This window comes from Ochotona princeps, chromosome 5 (assembly GCF_030435755.1).
Source record: "Ochotona princeps isolate mOchPri1 chromosome 5, mOchPri1.hap1, whole genome shotgun sequence".
Lineage (NCBI taxonomy): Eukaryota > Metazoa > Chordata > Mammalia > Lagomorpha > Ochotonidae > Ochotona > Ochotona princeps.
Window position 1 is genome coordinate 33,348,588 of NC_080836.1, and position 18,599 is coordinate 33,367,186.

Here is an 18,599-nt window from a genome sequence, read left to right on the forward strand (position 1 = left end):
TGAGTGAAATCACTTAAAACGAGTAACTTTGAGGCTGTCCTTTCACATTATACTGACATCGCTCTCTAATAGTTGAAAATCTTTTAAAAACTGTCTTCTCACAGTGCTCCACATGGGCATACGTCCTTCTCAGCTATATAAACAACATGAAAAATAAAATAATTTTTAAAACAAAAGTCAAATCAAACGAAACTCTCTCCTTAGATCAGGAGACGTTACTTTGAGTAAGTGCAAGCAGTCAGGTGTATTTCTTTGAAGTGGTTGTAAGATTTTACTAGATATCCATTATTTACAAGATTTGCAGTATGATTAACAACATTTTGTTGTTGATGCCTGTTGAATAATCAGAAGTGCTTAGCCAAAAAATAACGGGAGTAATGATGTTGTCTGGCTCCCAAATTATTCCTCAGGGTGGTTCCAAAGAAAGGTTCTGAAAGCATGCAGAACTTTGTTAGCATCAATGATTAAACATAGACAGCTCATCGGAAACATATGCATTTGTACAGCCTGAAAAGAGCTGGCTCAGAGATCCCAAACAAGTCCTAATCCAAGAAACTAAAGAGTTTCATATTGTTTCTACCAATTCTGACAGGAATTTATCATTGGCTAAATTGATTTTCGTTAAGTCTTACCACCTTATTTTATTCTCTGTGTTAGAGATAATTCCAGAAGCCTCAACTCTAGTTCAGAAAGCTCTCACTCTTCCTCTTCAGAAATCAATGTTTCTTTTCCACCCTCACCTACTTTGTTTAATCAAACAAACACACATTTTTTTACTCACACTTTGCACATGTAACTAGACACTTTCCCTATTTGAAGAAGCTTTAGAGCAATGGACAAGGCTTCCAGTTTATTACCTCACCCTAGGGTGATATTGAAAGAGTTTGGTGCTCTTTCTCTCATATCCTAAAGAATGATAGTGAGGTAAGACCCACCTTGTTAGACCACTGGGACGTCTTTAAGGAATATTCCTTGCCAAAGATCTGGGGAAACTCCCTTGTCTCATCTAGGCCTCATGTTAATCAATCTGCTCATTTGCTATGCATTGAAACAAAGATCAGAACTTCAAGATGAGCCAAAATGAATTTTCTACAAGTCCTTGCCATTTCAATTCCAGATAACATAAAATATTATTTACATATTAACCACTTTTGATTCTTAGCCATTCTTCTGTTTGGGGGTTTATTTCTTACATCACAAAGGTGAAAGTAATGACAAGACAAACATGACACAGCATCTTTCTGATGACCTTTTTCTGTGTAGAGGATAACAAATTAATCTTGTGACTGATTCTCAATTTTATCTTATATTTTCAATGCAAGGCCCCGAATCTGAATCTTGCTTTTCTTTCTAGCATAAGGATAGCAACATGTAAACATATGCATTTATCTTGATGGAGCAAGATATAAACATTCTGATTAATACTTCATGCCTAATGTAATTTACATTATATATATATTGCTTGAAAAAGATAAGGTATTCTTAGAAGTCTAATAAAGTCTTATTTTGAAATGTTTGGGTCAACAACAATGTAACAATGCTTTAATTTCCTTATGCATACATTTTCTTAGGTCATCAACTCATTGACAAGTGTTTCTCAGATTTCTAACTCTCATAGTTATTTGCCTTGTTAATGAACATCTGTAATTTCTAAATCAATGACATCAGCTTCTTTTATTAGTTTGTATAATAAGGTCAGACAAGATTGTTTCACTCTATCCATTCAAAGTTAACACTATTCAATAACTGAAGTATGTACCAATTCATTTCAGCTTTTCAGAACCACTGTGATACTCCTGGAAATCATAAACATTGAACAAAAACACAATATTGTTCCTCTGAGGCATGCTATCTTCCTTCTGAGAAGAGTGCCAATAAAATTTGAGCTTCCTGCTTCCTGGTTTTATAGCACTTAATGGGCACTAAGAGAACATCAGTTGGTTTAATTAAAATGGCATACAAGTAATTGTTAAGCCTGATGCTAAAAATGTACAGGCTTTTTTAACGTTTAAAGTAGTGGTCCGATGTGGCAGCCTTAAAGCAATATCAAAGTTATGCTTGCTCTTTTCTTCTTCTTCTTCTTCTTTTTTTTTTTTTTTGCTTTGGTTTTAACAAAAGATGTAATTCCAGAATTCCCTAGTTGAATCAAAAACACAAATTAACAATTGATGTCCACACAGAGATGTACTCATGTGAAACTCACTTGAGATGTTTCTATTGGAATTCACTTCTTGATAAAGTTGTGATGTTGTGTTCCAGATTATTCCATCAGTCTTGAGGTGCATTTTAAATATTTTGTATTTGTCCCCTACCTATTGCTAACTCTTTTTCCAGCATCAAGCTAAAATCCATGACTGGGCCCAGTTCACATCCTTACTTCTTGTTTTATTCTTTTGCTTATATGGACGGAACACATTTCATGTATTTCATATATTCAGTTTTAAGAGCACAGCAGTGGTTCCCACCCCATACTCCCTCTTTCCCTTATTCTGATCCTTACTCCCCCATTTCTTATTTTTCTTTTAATTTTACAGTGAATATTTTAATTTTTTGATGATTATAACTTAACCCTCCTCTAAATAAAGAATTCAACAAATAATAAGTATAAAAATACAATGTTTTATAAACTGCTTCCTTTGCATCTATTGAGATAATCATATGGCTTTTCTTCTTCAACTTGTTAAGGTGGTGTCTCACGTTTATTGATTTGCATGGTGGAATCATCCCTGTGTGACAGAGATAAATCCTTGTTGATCCAGGTGAATTATCCTCCTGATGTGTTGCTTGATTTGATTAGCTGGTATTTTCTTGAGGATCTTTTCATCTTTGTTTGTCATGGATATGTTCTATAGTTCTCTTTCTGTGTCGTATTTTTTTTCTGGGCTGAAAATTAAGGTGACGCTGGCCTCATTTTGAGTAAGGGTGTCTTTCTGGATGCCAGCTGTCAACATGAATGATTGTCAGTATATGTAAATTAGGCCAGAACCCTTCGTGAGTTTTCTTTTTTTCCTCTTTAGAGGCTGAGCTCACAGGGAATGAACAAGGCTGCCAGAGTTTATTTTGGTGGCTTGCTTCCGAGCAATTCAGATATGCTTTAATTGCTGAAGAGTGATGTATGTACATGCAGAAACGTGAAGGGATACCTGATCTGTCTTTTGGGTTCACATGCTTCCTATTTCTTGTCTTGCAAAGAGGTAGAAATATTGGAATTCTCTTTCTTGTTAGAGTAATCCTACAACTGTGAGTGTAAGAGTATAAAAAAGCCACTAAATATTTATCATTCAAAATAACAGTGAATACCACTGAGTATTCTGCCATGTTAGTAAAAATACTTTATTTTAAATCAGGTATTCCACTGAGCACGTTTACCTTATTTCCATATTATTTATCTACTGCTGGTTTAGAATACAGATAGACAAATTGTAATTAGTATTTGTTCCAATTCAGCGATTACTTTCTGTAGTTAATAAAACAGTTGCTGTCATTCATCATGGACGATAGAACACTATTCACTTGTAATCTGGTCTCTGCTAACAGATAATGTTCAAGCACGTGACGTGGTTCATAGGGAAACATGCTGAAACTACACGTCTGGTCTCGGTGCACAGCCCTCTCCACAAAGGATTGCTGGTCCAGACTATTTCCTCCAGGTTTCTGCAGCATTTCCTCTAGCTTTTGCATACGGCAAAACCCGACTTGCTTGCCACCAAGGAGATAAGTTTTGAGTTCTCAATAATGCTGGCGGGCAGGGTGGTGCTAATGCAATTATGTTGTATTTTAACCTTGAAAAGCAGTAACCTTCATAAAAAGTCATGACATTATGATTGGCTGGTGAACTTGGGACATCTAATACCTAAACTCAAGTAGATGATATTTCTGATAGGCAGCTCAGCTTGAGGCTCAGAGATCTTCCAGAAGTTACATTCCATTGTGCTCTTTCATGTCATGTGTAATTACTGGTTAATCTTGTTGGTGTAATTCCAGCAAAAATTTCTTCAATTGTAATTTCACCTAATAATCTGATATATATTTGCATATGTATCTGACTGTTAATCACTGTCTTCTGTATTTATGGACCTGAAAAGTTGAATTAATTTAGTCATCAAATAAGAGGTGATTAAGAAAAATAGTGATGCTCTTTGGTAATTAAATCCTTCCTGGAGAATAATAAGTTGGAAAATGTCATACAAAGAACATGTGTCAAAAAGGTATACACACACATGCATACACAGGCACACATACCGACAGATAAAACATTTTTTGAAGATCTGTAAAATATAAGAATATTAATAGAATAAGAATTCTGAATTTTAAAAATATTTTCTTACATAATAAATTTATATTTTTCGTATTGAATACACATTATATTCAGGAAAAAATGCTAGAAAAGTGTCAACATAATGAAAACAATTAGATGAGCCATAAGAGATTGTGCATTCAAAACATCTGGCTGATTGAATTTTCCCGTTTCCACTGGAATTTTGATTGTGTAGGCAGTCTTGTTTGTTAGTTTAGGAGCACAGGCATCTATACTGCCCAAACAAAGATGTAGATAGGATTGGCAGGGGTTGTTCATTTTTCCAGGAGACTCACTGTCTGTCTTTAATTCGGTTACCTCTGAGCAGGGCTATGTGGGTTTTGTGTGTGTGTGTGTGTGTGTGTGTGTGTGTGTGTGTGTGTGTGTTGTTTTGTTGTGGTGGTGGTCTCCTGTTTCTTGCAAGTGGTGAGCAGTCTCAGGCAGTTGTCCAAGAAATCCAGATGTGAAGGAAGATTGCTGATTGTAAAGACACAGGAGTATTCCGTACGTTTCTGAGAGTGGAGACACAACAAAGCAGCAACCAAAACCAAATGTTGTCTTCACAACACAGTCATCCGAAGGGTAAACTCAGCCTGCTGCTGTGTTATCATGAAGATCAGGACTTCTGGTGATATGTCGGGTTTCCTTCTTCTTTTTTTTTTTATAATCCCTTTACTCAAATCAAACAAAAAAATAAAAAAAAAGTCCTTTGAATTAGCCCAAATCACAAAAATAAGTACTTGGGCTTTTATTATATATCAATAACTACTACTAAATTATGTTAAGTTACTTAACTTGGGTGGATTATTCCTGTATGGCACTTCATATTTAAAATGGCACAGACCATGTAGGTATACTGTAGATACTGATTTTCATTTGCATTGCCTGATTTAAACTTTCAAACAAGTTTTGAATATGCATTTTAAGGACATTCATAACACTATAGACCATGTAATGTTAACATTCAGAGTAAATGAAAAATTCTAGTGACCTTCTTGAAATGCCACTCTTCAGTAAGTTATTGCAACATATTTGGCCATAATATTGATTTATTTTTATATTTCCTAAAAGAAAAATGCTTTTGCAAAGTACATGTCCTTAAAATACATTAAATAATCTTTAGGTTTCAAAAAAACATGAAGCATCTGCTGCTTCATTATTGCTTGCTTTTCTGCACCACTGGTGTTGTGGAGTCATGTAGAAAATCCATGAATAAACAGAAATAAAACTCTAGAGGATGAACTTAGACCTGCTGAGACAGAGCAAGATAGGGAGGAAGAGAGAGAGATCTGCCATCTGCTGGTTTGCTCTCCAAATGCTGCAATTGCTGTAGGGGCCAGACTGAGCCAGGAATAAAGGATTCCTTCCAGCTCCTTCCAGGATTCCTGAGTAAGTGGAGGAATCCAAACCCTTTGAACCATTCTCAGCTATTTTTCTAGGCCATTTGAAGGGAGCTGAATTCAAAGTATAGTAGCTGGGTCTTGAGTCAGGGACCATATGGGAAGATAACACTATGTGCTGTAGATTAAACTGCTACCCTTAATTCTTGTAATCTCCACAGCATCCCTACTTTTTAAAATGTGTTTATCTGGGCCTGGAACAGTAGTCTAGTGGCTAACGTTCTTGTCCTGCACGCGTTGGGATCCCATATGGGCGCGGACTCTAATCCTGGCGATCCTGCTTCCCATCCAGCTCACTACTTGTGACCTGGGAAAACAATCAAGGACGGCCCAAAGCTTGGGGACCCTGAATCCATGTGGGAGACCTGGAAGAAGCTCCTGGCTTCGGATTGACTTAGCTCTAGCTGTTGTGGTCAATTGGGGAATGAATTATTGGATGAAAGATCTTCCTCTCTGTCTTTCCTCCTCTCTGTATTTCTGACTGTCCAATTAAAAAAAAGAATAAATCTTTTTTAAAAAAAGTGTTTATCTGGCCCTGGTGCAATGGCTCAATGGCTAAATCCTCATGTTACAAGCACCAAGTTCCTATGTTGGCACCAGTTCGTGTCCTGGCCACTCCACTTCCCATCCAGCTCCCTACTTACGGCGTAAGAAAGCAGTAGAGGATGGCCCAAAACCTTGGAATACTGCATCCACATGGAAGACCTGGAAGCTCCTGACTCCTGGGTTCAGACTGATTCAGCTCTAGACATTACAACAATTTGGGGAGTGAGCCAGCAGCTGGAAGAATGTTCTCTCTGTGCCTCCTTCTCTCTGTAACTCTGATTTGCCTTTCCAATAAAAAGTAAATAAGTGTAAATTGTTTTTAGAAAATGTATTTATTTGTTTGAAAGTTTGAGTTACAGTGAGTGTGTGTGTGTGCATGTATGTTTGTGTGACAGAGAGAGAGAGAGAACGGGTACATAGAAATATCCTCCATCCACTAATTAACTTTCCCAAAGAGCCATAGCACCCAGGCCAAAACCAGAAGTCAGGAACTGCAATCCTGGTACCTCGTGTAGGGTAGATATCTAGCTAACATGCAGGCATTCCAAGTAGCAGCTTAACCTGATGTGCAACAGTTCCTGTTCCTGGAACAATGATTTTAAAGCAAGGCATTTGGTACTACTGGAGGAAATTTCTGTCAAAATGATGATATTCCATTATCTAATGAGCCATTAAAAGACATAGGAAATGTTAAAATAATTTATTTTTAAAAAGCTGGACTTCAGAAACTTATCTACCAGCTAACAGGCAAATATTTAATTTTCCTCCCAGAATTTGTAAGAATTTGCAATGCCCTTTTTGCTATTCTGTGGCATGTACAACATGTTCTACAGACTCCCCATGCTCTACAGACTCCTCCTGAACTAAAGCATCCTTGATTCTCCTTATTATAGTCACAGCATGTAACAACGTCTGATAAAGTATGGCAGCGATGTGGTCGTTATTTTTGTAAATCCATTCAGTAAGCGCCGAGAGGGGAGAAAATAGTCAATTTTGCTCATCGATCTGCTAACCTGAACCTAGAACTGTGCCTAGTTCACAGTTTGTGCTCATTAAATCTAGTGACTGAAGCATGTTATATAAAAATATATGATGCACACATTTATATATATACGTATATATGTATATATACATATATGTATATATGTGTATATATACGTATATATATATGTGTGTGTGTATCTCACATATTCAAATGAGATGGATCATGAGCTTGTAAAACATCAATCATTGCATTTACTCATAGAGCTAACTAGTAACATTAATTACATTATGTGATTTACCTAATGTTTGCTAACACATAGTCAAAGAGATTTGTACAATTCTTTTCCAGAAATTTCAGGTACCCTAATTCACACTCTGTGTATTTTTGTCATGCCTGCGCTGGCAATGAAAATTGAATCTCAAAGCAAACCTTTTTCAACTAGGCTACATCCTGCTTAAGAATATGTCACCCCCTACTCCTTCAGGTTGGTTACACACAAAATACTGAGCAAAGTCTCTTCTTTGAGCCATCAGGCTGCTACTTTATATGTAGTAAGATAATGTGTGTTTCTGAGCCATTTAGACATTATTTTGTAGTTTTGCTTTTACTGCTGTTGGAAAAATAAAACAAATGGGATTTGTTTGTTTTCATCTGTGTTTTTATATTTCTCTTCATTGCAAGATACGAATTGGGATTCTTTTTATTTTGTCCCTGTCCCTTACACACTGTCTTGCAAAGAAAATATGTTGGCACACAACCTTTCCCTGGGATGGCATGAAAACCTAAGTTAGCTGTGGAGATTATGCCAGATGTTGCTCAGAGTGTGAAAGCGCTGCCACTGGGTTGAAGACTGGAGGGACAAAATGAGGGCATGCAAATATCCTGGAGTTAGTTGGTCACCGTAAGGACGTTGGACATTATTTGGAGCCAAATGGGAATGTCTTAAAGGGTTGTGTGCACCGATGTGACTTTTATTTCAACAGTATCAATTTATGTCTTTGCGAATAATTATCTGAAAAAAGGCGGACAGTTGCTTGAACAAAAGAATTGGAAGTTGCTACAGCAATCTTGGCAAGAGCTAGTGTTCTCTCAACCCAAACTGATGTTGGTGGGGCTGATAAGTGGTCAACCCTTTGGGAAATGGTTCCTAAATTCATTTTATTTTTGATTAACAAATTATAATTGCTTACACATTTGGAGTGCAATGTGAAATTTTAATTATGCATACAAAGTGACAAGATTGAATCCATGCTTATTAATGTATCCACAACATTGCTTAACTAGCTTTTAAAAAGATTTATTTTTTTTTGTTTGTTGGAAAGGCAGTGATACATGTAGAGGAGAGACAGAGATTAACTCCCCAAATTACCACATGGTCAGAGCTGACACCAGGAGTTGGGAGTTTTGTGTTGGTCTCCTACATGGTTGCAGAGTGCCAAGGTCTTGGGTCATCCTCTGCTGCTTTCCCAGGCCACAAGCAGGGAGCTGAATCAACAGTGGAGCAGTCAGGAAGGATTTGAACTGCTGCCCATGTGGGATGCCAGTACTGCAGACAGAGGCTTAGTGTGCAGGCCATCGTGTAAACCTCTACCTAGCTTCTTAATCATAAAAATTTGAAATTTTCTCCCCTAGATATTTTGAAATATATAGTACGTCACCTAGGATGGTTGTAATATGTTTAACAAGATTTAGGGATATGGTGTTTTGACCATTTTTGAACTCCCTTTTGCTGGGACACATTCAGCATAAATGTCAGATGACTGGGGGTGGGGGTTGTTAAATAACTGCATACTTCACAGATGCTGCCAGAGCAGAGCTAGGCCTTGAACTCTTAACCCTGATTTGATTAGCTGCTTCTCTAATCAATCTAACTAGAGGCCAGGGAACTGCCCAGGGTTCTACCAGATCCTACACAGTCAGAACATTGTCTGCTGATCTCATACAATAGTGTAACAGCTTTGCTTTTGTTGTTGGAATAATACTAAATGTTAATAAAGTGGAATTAGAAAATAAAGCAGAGTTAGAGTTCTGGCCACCGTAAAACATCAACCCTGTCTTTTGTAGAATCATGCAGCCAGTCTCAAAAAATAAACAAGACGTTTTTATATGTCCATTTTGGCAGTCTTTTATAAAATGAAAACTAATTATATATTCTGAATTTAATTACAATTCTACAAGGGATCAATTTACCTTCCGGGCATACAAGTGTATGTTCCAATGGACTTACATAAAATAAAAAAATACCATTTATTACAACTCAGATATTAATAAGAAGTGAAGACAATCACCTCTTGAATAATAATTTTAAACCCTTCTTCACCCAAGGCACAATGTAACTTCACAGGAGAATAGTCAGGTAGAGAAGGTGCCAAGTGTAAGACATTGGCTTTGTTTTTCTAGCAGACTGGCTTTATTAGGAGTTCCCTAATGTGTTATACATTCTGTTACAAAGTGTGACAATTTATGGTGCATTCTGAGTATTTTAGAAAAGGAAAGATCTTGCAAATTATTATCTATGGCAAAATTACAATTTTACAAATGATTAATTTCATTCATCTGTTGCTTTCTTTTTCCTTGGGTTAAGAAGAAAAATTATATCCTGTATAACTAACTGTTAAAATGTGAGCCTCTGGCTTTGGAGGATCTGTACATCAGAAATACAAAAAAATTCTTTATTAATGACCCCGATTGGATAAATAAAAAAGTTATTGTAGGAGACATGCTGTTCTGTTGCTACAATATGTCTTGTAGTCAGATAATATTTACCCAATTAAACTGGTACTTGATATGACTATTATCCATTTTTAGGGATTTTCTAGCATCAAACTGCATGATGTCTACCTATGCTTCTTTTTTGGGCAGGGTACAAATGATGATTCATGTTGCCGTTTGCCATTAAGATGATAATAACAAGAGGTGAATATTTCGATATAGGATAATTTGGATAGTACATAAGATTTTGGAAAATTTTACATGCAGACCCATGCTATGATCAGAAGGCAGGATTTCAATAAAGAAGAGAGAATTTCAAAAGATTAAAAATCAAGAACCATGTGTAAGCAAACCAAGCAATCTTGAAACTCCATGTGTCAATCAGATTGCCACTGTATTTGTAATGTCCAGGGCCTAAGACCTTGACTTGTTACATATGTCCTGTATGTCCTCCTGCCCATAGCTAGGTTGCAAGTACCATTCCTGAAATCATGTTGATAGTCCATTAATAATTTAGAAAAGGAAGAAGCAAATTGGGATACTGAGTAAAGCAGATGATTTAAAATAGCAGTGTCTCGTAAGCTGGGCTATGTGGATGTGTAATCACCCAGCAAACAACAAAACAATTCATACCATGATATATCTCATGAGGAACGTTATGGCTTGTGCACGTTGCAGGGCACAAAATAGAGTGAAAAAAAATGATTTTGTTAAAAACGTGCAAGTTCGGATTCCATCTTAGATATGCTGATTTTAAACTGATCCAACTTCAGTATCTCAATGTATTTTATGCATTTATTTATTTTATTTGTAAGAAAAGCCTGATGGGCCATCAGACATCTCGTATTCACTTCCCAAATGCCTTTAACAGCTGTGGCTGGGCTAGGCTGCTCCAGGCTGAAGTCAAGAGTCAGAGATTCCATCTAAGTCTCCCACTTGGGTGGAAGGGAACCAGTATTTGAGCCACACCTGCTGTCTCCTGTTAGCTTTGCTGACCACCCGATGAAGAAAATACCAGCCGAGTACAAACAGGCCTTTATTGTGCAAAGAGAAGTCCATTGCTGGACCTTTCCCTGTGCAGTGGAAGAGAAAACTATAAGTGGAAAAGACAAGCTGGATAGCGGAGACAAAGGTTTTATACCCTTTCTGACATGGGTGTTGTCATCAGCCCTGCTTAGGCTCCGATAGGGCCAGGATTATTGGCCTTTGTCCGTCATTGGCCCATATGTGGCCTTGCTTGCCTTCAGGGTGTGCCAGATCTCTGGCTGAGGTCATTGTGGTGTCCACCCACTTCCTGTAGTTGCTGCAGTAGCCATCATCTCCCAGGATATTCTTTATGAAGTAGGAAACTGGAATCACAAGCAGAACTGGGATTTGAACCATAACATTCCAATGTGGAAGGAATATTTCCATGCAGTGTCTTAGCAATATGCCAAATGTTTACCCTGGCCACAGTGTATTTTTTAAAGACTTATTGTATTTTTTTATTGGAAAGGCATATATACAGAGAGAAGGGGATACAGAGAGAAACATTTTCTGTCTGTTGATTCACTCTCCAAGTGGCCACACTGGCCGGAGCTGAGCTGATCCAAAGCCAGGAGCCTGGAGCTTCTTCAGGGTCTCCCACATGGATGCAGGGTCCCAAGGCTTTGGGCCATCTTCTACTGCTTTCCCAGGTCACAAGTAGCGAGCTGGATGGGAAACTGAGCAACCGGGACATGAACCGGTGCCCATATGGGATCCTGGCAGTGGATTCAAGGTGAGCATTTAGCCACTAGACTACCATGAAGGGCCCAGACCTCAGTATATATGCAAGAGGGAGGTGCCCACTGTCTCCCTTCTAGGCCACTCCAACTTCCGGATTATGCACTCTCCAGGTGGTTCTGGAATTGAATATGACAGATTAAGCTTCCAATGCCAGTCTCTGCCATCTGGTGCTGTGGCAAAGCCCAACCAACCCTCACCCACTCTAATTTTTGCTTGCACCAGTCAGAACAGTAAGCCTGACCTTGCCCTTCCCTAATCTAACTCACCGGAGGCCCACAGATGTTGTAGCCCTGCCTGGTCTGGTCTGCCTCCATCCCAACTCAACTTTCCAGTGGGAGTGGCTGTGCAGCAGGGGAGTTCACATTCCCCCTGCCGGCTCTGCCCCCTCTCTCCCTGGTTCTCATGTGTGCTGGTTGGGCACTGTGGCCACATCTGGTACGGCTCACAGAAGTAACCCTGAGAGTGGACAGAACTGGGAACACTCAGCTAAGGATGACTGATGCTTTGTTTCTAAGGGCCATTGGGACCCTGCTGGATCCTGCTTTGCTCGGTAGTGATCTTTTTTTTTTTTTTTAATTTTGTTTTATGTCACGGTTTCATAGGCTCTGGGATTCCCCTAGCCCCTCCCTGTGCCCTCCCCCTATGTTGGATTCCTCCACATTGTTGCAGTAGTACAGTTCATATCCAGTCATGATTCCTTCATTGTGAGCATGAACCATGCATAGAGTCCAGCCTCTCATTGTCCAGATAAGTTCAATCGTTTCCTTGGGAGACCATCCTTGGTCTTTAAACCTGGATATTCAGCTGAAAGAGCAGAAGAACTCACGCAGGTTGCCTTCCTGAGAAAGGGAGTTGACAGTAAGGATACATATTGCTGGAACTGGAAGCAATCAGGAGATGAGAGCACCTGCACATTCCTTTGTTATGCTGAGCAAGATGCTCTCTAACCCTCAAAATTTCCCTGCCTCTAGACACATTCTCCTTAGTCTTTTTGTTCAATTTTGTCATTTCTGTTTTTGTTTGTTTGGATCTATGGTGGAGACACCACTTACTCTTTATTTCTGCTGTCTCCACTGGATCTGAAAGAACTGTCCCAGCTCTTGCTGTCAAAATCTTTCAACCTCAGGATTCCCTACTACTTCACTCTGCAGAGAGAAGCAGTTTTAGCTCATCTTTTCACAAGATTAATTCCTAGTTTGTAGATGAAATACCATCCTGTGTGACTGCAGACTGGGGTCATCACAGACGGATTAATTGCAGACAGTCCCTTGCAGAACAGCTGCACATTTGGCAGATACATGGCATCTTGGTGAGGAGCTTCCCACGTCTGCTGTATTTTAGTGTCATCTTTATGAATTCAAGTCCATGTCCTGTCTTCTAAGTTTTGAACTCTAGCAACATACTTGCCATACTTTCCATATTTGTTTCCTGAATACTGCATTCATTTGGACAATTGGATTCCTCTTCACTATCTGCTTTTTTTTTCAGTTGTTATTATTTGTCATGATTTAGTTTGGTGGGTATAGGAATTTCCACCTTCCCAGCCCACTCCTCTTCCCTTCCTCTCCCACCATTCCCCTCCCCGTATAATTTCAGTAGTATAGTCCTTCAATAACAGTTACGAGTTATACATTCTGCTATTGAAGTGTAGGTATATGCAAGGATATAAGCAATGGTAGAAATAGGCAATGACAGAAAATGTAGTATCAAATTGTTAAGATATATGTAACAGTTTCATTGGGAGTCCTTCTTTTATTTGGGAGTAGAGATGCATGTTGCAACATATCTGCACTTCCCCTATACTACTCTGCATTGTACATTTCCTCTATGTGAATATATGTATGTACATGTATATACATGTATGTATGTATACATGTGTGTGTTTATACATATACATATATACATGCACACACATATATATACATACATATATGTATATATGTGTGTGTGTGCCTATTATCAAATTGTTTAACTATCTCTTTTTCTTTCCTACCATCGTCTCTTCATTTTTCCCTGCATCAGTTCACCTCTCCATCCTTATTTCCATGACAAATAAGACCCTGTCATATCACAGTCTGTGCTAGACACCTTGACATCAAAACTGAGCCATATTTACAACTTTCAAGATGCCACTGTTTACTGGGGGAAAGTTATCCATATTAAGATCTTATGTTAAATAGAGCATATATTTATGAGTCAGGTACTCACCCCACCCCATACTTCATAGATTTTGATAATTCTTCATTGTTTTATTGCTTTGCAGAATTTTTTTAGAATATAAATTGGAAGAGGCAAATAATCCTGTTTCTTCTTGGCATTTTGTACATGATCAAACTCCTTGAAAGGATGCTGTGCTATATGTGTCCTAGAGGGGGAGCTGATAGAAGGCATTCCACTGAGGAACCAAGAGAAGAGAGGAACAGAGACCCATGGCTGGGTCCCAAGGCATGTCCAGAGGAGGAGTGGTGCTCTCCTGCCCTCACAGGGAAGTGGAGGATCCCAGAGCAAAGGAATCTGTGCTGTTCCTGGTGAGGCTCTTTGTTTCTCCACATAGTGGAGATAATAAGGGTTATTCTACCTGGAGCCATCCCTCAGGCTGGGACATCGATCCAGAAACAGGAGCTAATGGCAGGAGAATTCATCTTACCTTTTCTGAGGGATGTAAGATCTGGGATCTCAGCAGAGAAATAGCCAAGGAACCTTTCATGGAGCGATTGGACAGATTATGACATTTTATTATATGTGAGGGGCATAGGTGATTTTAAAGACAAAGGGATACTGCCATTTCCCTTTGTGAAACCATACCATAGGCAAACGTGTGACTGAAATAGAGTAAATTGATTTCTGATGGTAGCCATCTCACCTCAGCATGAGGGAAGGGTGATCAAGTTGAACTTTGGGAGACTTTTTCTTGTCTGCTTCCAGTAACCTCAGTGTGAATTTATGTAATATATCCCTTACTATGGTGGAAAAGGTAAAACCATAAACTACACAAAACAAATTTCAGAGATAACATAGTGTGGGGTGACACAGGGGTGTGTGTCTAGAACAAACTGGCATATAAAAACACAAATAATTTATAAAGCCTGGCATTAGTTATGTCCCATAACTATTTCTACTAGTAAAACAGTCGAAGTGTATCAGCCCTTATCCCAATAAAATATCTACCTTGGTTATGTTTTAAAATCTTAAGAGAAAGACTACTTGTCTTAGTGCACATAAAAAAAGCATTATCTGCTTACATGTTATTCACACCAGCGAATACTGAGCAATAAACATACTCAATCAGGACTTAGGCAGGATGTTGAGTAAGCCAGAGAGAATAACTCCAAAGATTCTTGCCCTGAAGGAGATTAGGCGCTTGTAGGGGAGGGCCCTATTACATAAATTTATGAAATTATGGGAAATGTCCCCATGGTCAAGATAATTCTGTTAAAGCAGGAGCAGAATCTGCCTCCCCAAATATGCCTCTTGGCCCGAAGGTGACTGTGTGCTGAGTACAACAGCTAAAAAATGCTAGAAGACTCTCCCTATTGTCTGACAAAAAGGGCACAAGATTCTCTTTGTAAAAGATGAACTCACTCCAGCCCTTGCCCCTTCTCCAGTCACCCCTGACTAAAGAGAGAAGGCAGGGGGTTGAAATTAGAATGAGTTTGCAGACACCGATCTTCCTGAAGTAGCCTTTCTCATACATTAGTTCCTTCATGTCTTTCCTAAGTCTTCCTCATGAAGTATTGTCCCTGGAAACCAAAATACTTCTCCTTTGTTTTACTTGAAAGGCAGAGTTGTGGAGAGACAGAGAGAAAAATCCTCCATCCGTTGGTTCACTCCCCAAAGGGCCACAATATCATCTGCTGGTCTGGTGTGAAGCCAGGAGTCAGGAGTTTCTTTCTGGGTCTTCCACATGGATGCAGGGTACCCAGGCTTTGGGCCATCCTCCTCTGTTTTCCCAGGTTTTAAGCAGGGAGCTGGATCAAAAGTGGAGCTCCTAGGATACAATATTCCATATAGTGCTGGCAGCTAAATGGAACACTGGCACTAGGAATCTTAGGGCCATGATGCCAGCCCTCCCCAACCTCCTTTTTAAGATTTATTTTAATTTGAAATGAGGAGTTATATAGAGAAGAAGAGACAAATAGAAGTTATATAGTCCAACCTACTCTCTTAAATTTCTTCTGCATATAAACTTTTAAAAATGAAGTACTGTACTTTTTTTTCCATTAAACTGTCTTTTGTTAGTTTACTTTTCAAGCTCCTATGCATAAATTTAAGAATCTAGAAGATAAGTACTTTGCTTGCCCCTGCTTCCCCTACAGTGTTTTCAAAGAGAATAAGAATGATGACCTATATTTGAGTAATCCTTGGAAACACTATGAGAAATTGAAAGTTAAGCTGAGTTCTCAGTTATGAAAAGAGGTCAGTCAGGTTGAAGGAGACAGACAGGAAAGGAGAGAGAGGGAGCAGAGAGAGGAATAGGGCACAACAATGCAGTGTCTCAATCAACAACCTAATCTTCCATCTGTGGCACCAGCATCCCATTTGGGTATTGGTTCCTGTCCTGACTGCTCTGTATCCAATCCAGCTCCATGTTTATGGCCTGAGAAAGCAGCAGAGGATGACCCAGGTTCTTGGATCCAGCACCCATATTGGAGACTGGAAGAAACTCCTGGCTCCTAGCTTCAGATCAGCTCATTTCTGTTCCATTGGGATCATTTGGGAAGTAAACCAGTAGATGAAAGGTGTCTCTCTCTCTCTCCCCTTCTCTCTGTAAACCTGCTGTTCAAATAAAAATAAAGACATCTGCAAAAAGTACTTACTATATCAGTTTTTGCAAGTGTTAACAACTTAAGAACCTATCCAATAGCATCAGAGCACAAATGGATTAAGAAATTTCAAAATACCAAGCAGCAGGCCAAGGGTAGAAGTACATGTTCTATTTTAATTCCAGTGCATATGAACTAAATATTATATTGTGTTTGTATGCAAATTAAGGTGGTTTTGCTAAATAATTTAATGTTCTGTTGCGGAGATTAGAGTCCCCTACAGTATGGACGTTAGAAGCCCTGAATGGAATCATAAAAAACTCTCCACAATTACCACCACACACCAAAACCACCACTATTACCACCAATCTAGACTTACTTTTACCTCTTGTAAGAACACAGAGAGGAGACATAGATGGAGACAATCAATGAACCGGGATTCCTTAAAAAGCCAAAGGATAGTCTTGGCTTGGACATAAGTGCAGGGAGTATCCTGAGGGGGAATTGCCCCTATTCAGACTGTCCTCTTTATAAGATGATGTGTGGTAGTTCCCAGGCCCTGATGAAAGACTCAAAGGAGGCAGAGTGCAGGGTGGGCTGCAGTGTCCCTGATTATCTCCAAGGAGGTATCGTGGCATCTGATATATGCTGGAAAGTGAGACTTAGCTACATGGGGGCAGTGGGTATGCTCAACCTTAAGTTATCCTGAATTCACGGAAAAGGATTTGGGTGGTGCACACAGCTTGGGGGTTGGCTGGCTTTAGCCCCTTGATGCTCCCTAGTTACCTAACTAGCAATATAGCATTTCCTCTGGTAAAACTTGTTTATTATAATTTTCCTGCCAATAACAATCTTACGAAGATTGTAATTTTTCTCTTTATTTTTTATCTTTTCTTTGTCATAAGAACAAAAACAAATTTACGTTGCTTACAAAGTTGACTTTCCACCCTTGTTAGATGCTATAGTTAGTAGTTCATGTCTTATAGATCAGAGTCTTCATTGTCACCATGGTAAAGATTTTGATTCTCAAATTGCAATGAATGATAGCAAAATCAGTGAGTGATAGCAAAATCTAAATATTGTATTATTTGTGTTAATATTTCTGATCCATTTAGTCAGACATCACTCCCAAAGCAGCAGAAGATAAATCACAAAGCTGATGTTGGTTGATGAGCAGCCCCATTCCAAAACCACTAGGTGCAACCAAGCAAAATCTTTGTTCTATTACCTTCATTAAGGGGTCTAACCATCATCTTGGACTGCTTGTCTGCAGTGAACTGTACCTCTTGTGCAACCCACTGACTACACCTTCCCTAGCAGTTTCTATTAACAAATGCTGCTCAAATTCTCTTTCCATTCAGATTTCATTACAGCAGTTATTGAAACCATACTACAAAAAACACTTTCAGTTCGTTGCAATTGAATGCACTAATGCTATTTTCTCAATAGCCAAAGCTGGAATAGTTTGGGCAGCAATGTAATATAGTATTTAATTATGACCTCAAGACTAATGACTAACCTCTGAGTGATTCCCCACTGAAACAAACAAATCAATGAATAAATAAATCCATGCATGAGGGAAAAGTGACAAAAGTGCCTAAGAATAGAATTCTAAAACTATTTTTAAAAAGTCACAGTGTGTAGAGCTTGATTCTCTTCCTCTTCCGTTTGGGATGGATTTGGAGACCCACATTGTAATTTATATTTCAGAAACTGAGCAGAAGACAGTAGTAACTCATGGACTGTTAATATCACCAGCAATAAGTTACGCAGATATCATATAATCCTGATTTAGAGAGAGAGGAACACTGAATATCAGATATTTTCTTCCCCAAACTCGTAGCTTTAGTCTAATTATGGCAAAATGCATGAAATGAAGCTGATTTCTATGTGTACTACAAAATAGTTCATTTTCGGAACTAGTATTATTCAAGCTATCAAGATCAGGAAACACAGGGGAGGTCTGAGAAACTGATGTTGGCCACAGGAAACTAAGGAGAGGCGCAGACTCAATGTGAGGGGTTGTTTTGTGTGCGATCCTGTCGCTGGAAGGCAGCCGTAGTAGTCAAGCTTGCAGAATCCACAGAATCGTGGAGGCTTGTGAACAGGAATGTATTAATGTCAGCTCT

General features: G+C 38.9%; 1 long non-coding RNA gene across 1 annotated transcript in view; it reads left to right on the forward strand.

Moving 5' to 3' along the window:
- Positions 1–18,599, forward strand: part of LOC131480303 (uncharacterized) — a 53,256-nt gene that overhangs the window by 32,721 nt on the left and 1,936 nt on the right. The window lies entirely within an intron of this gene.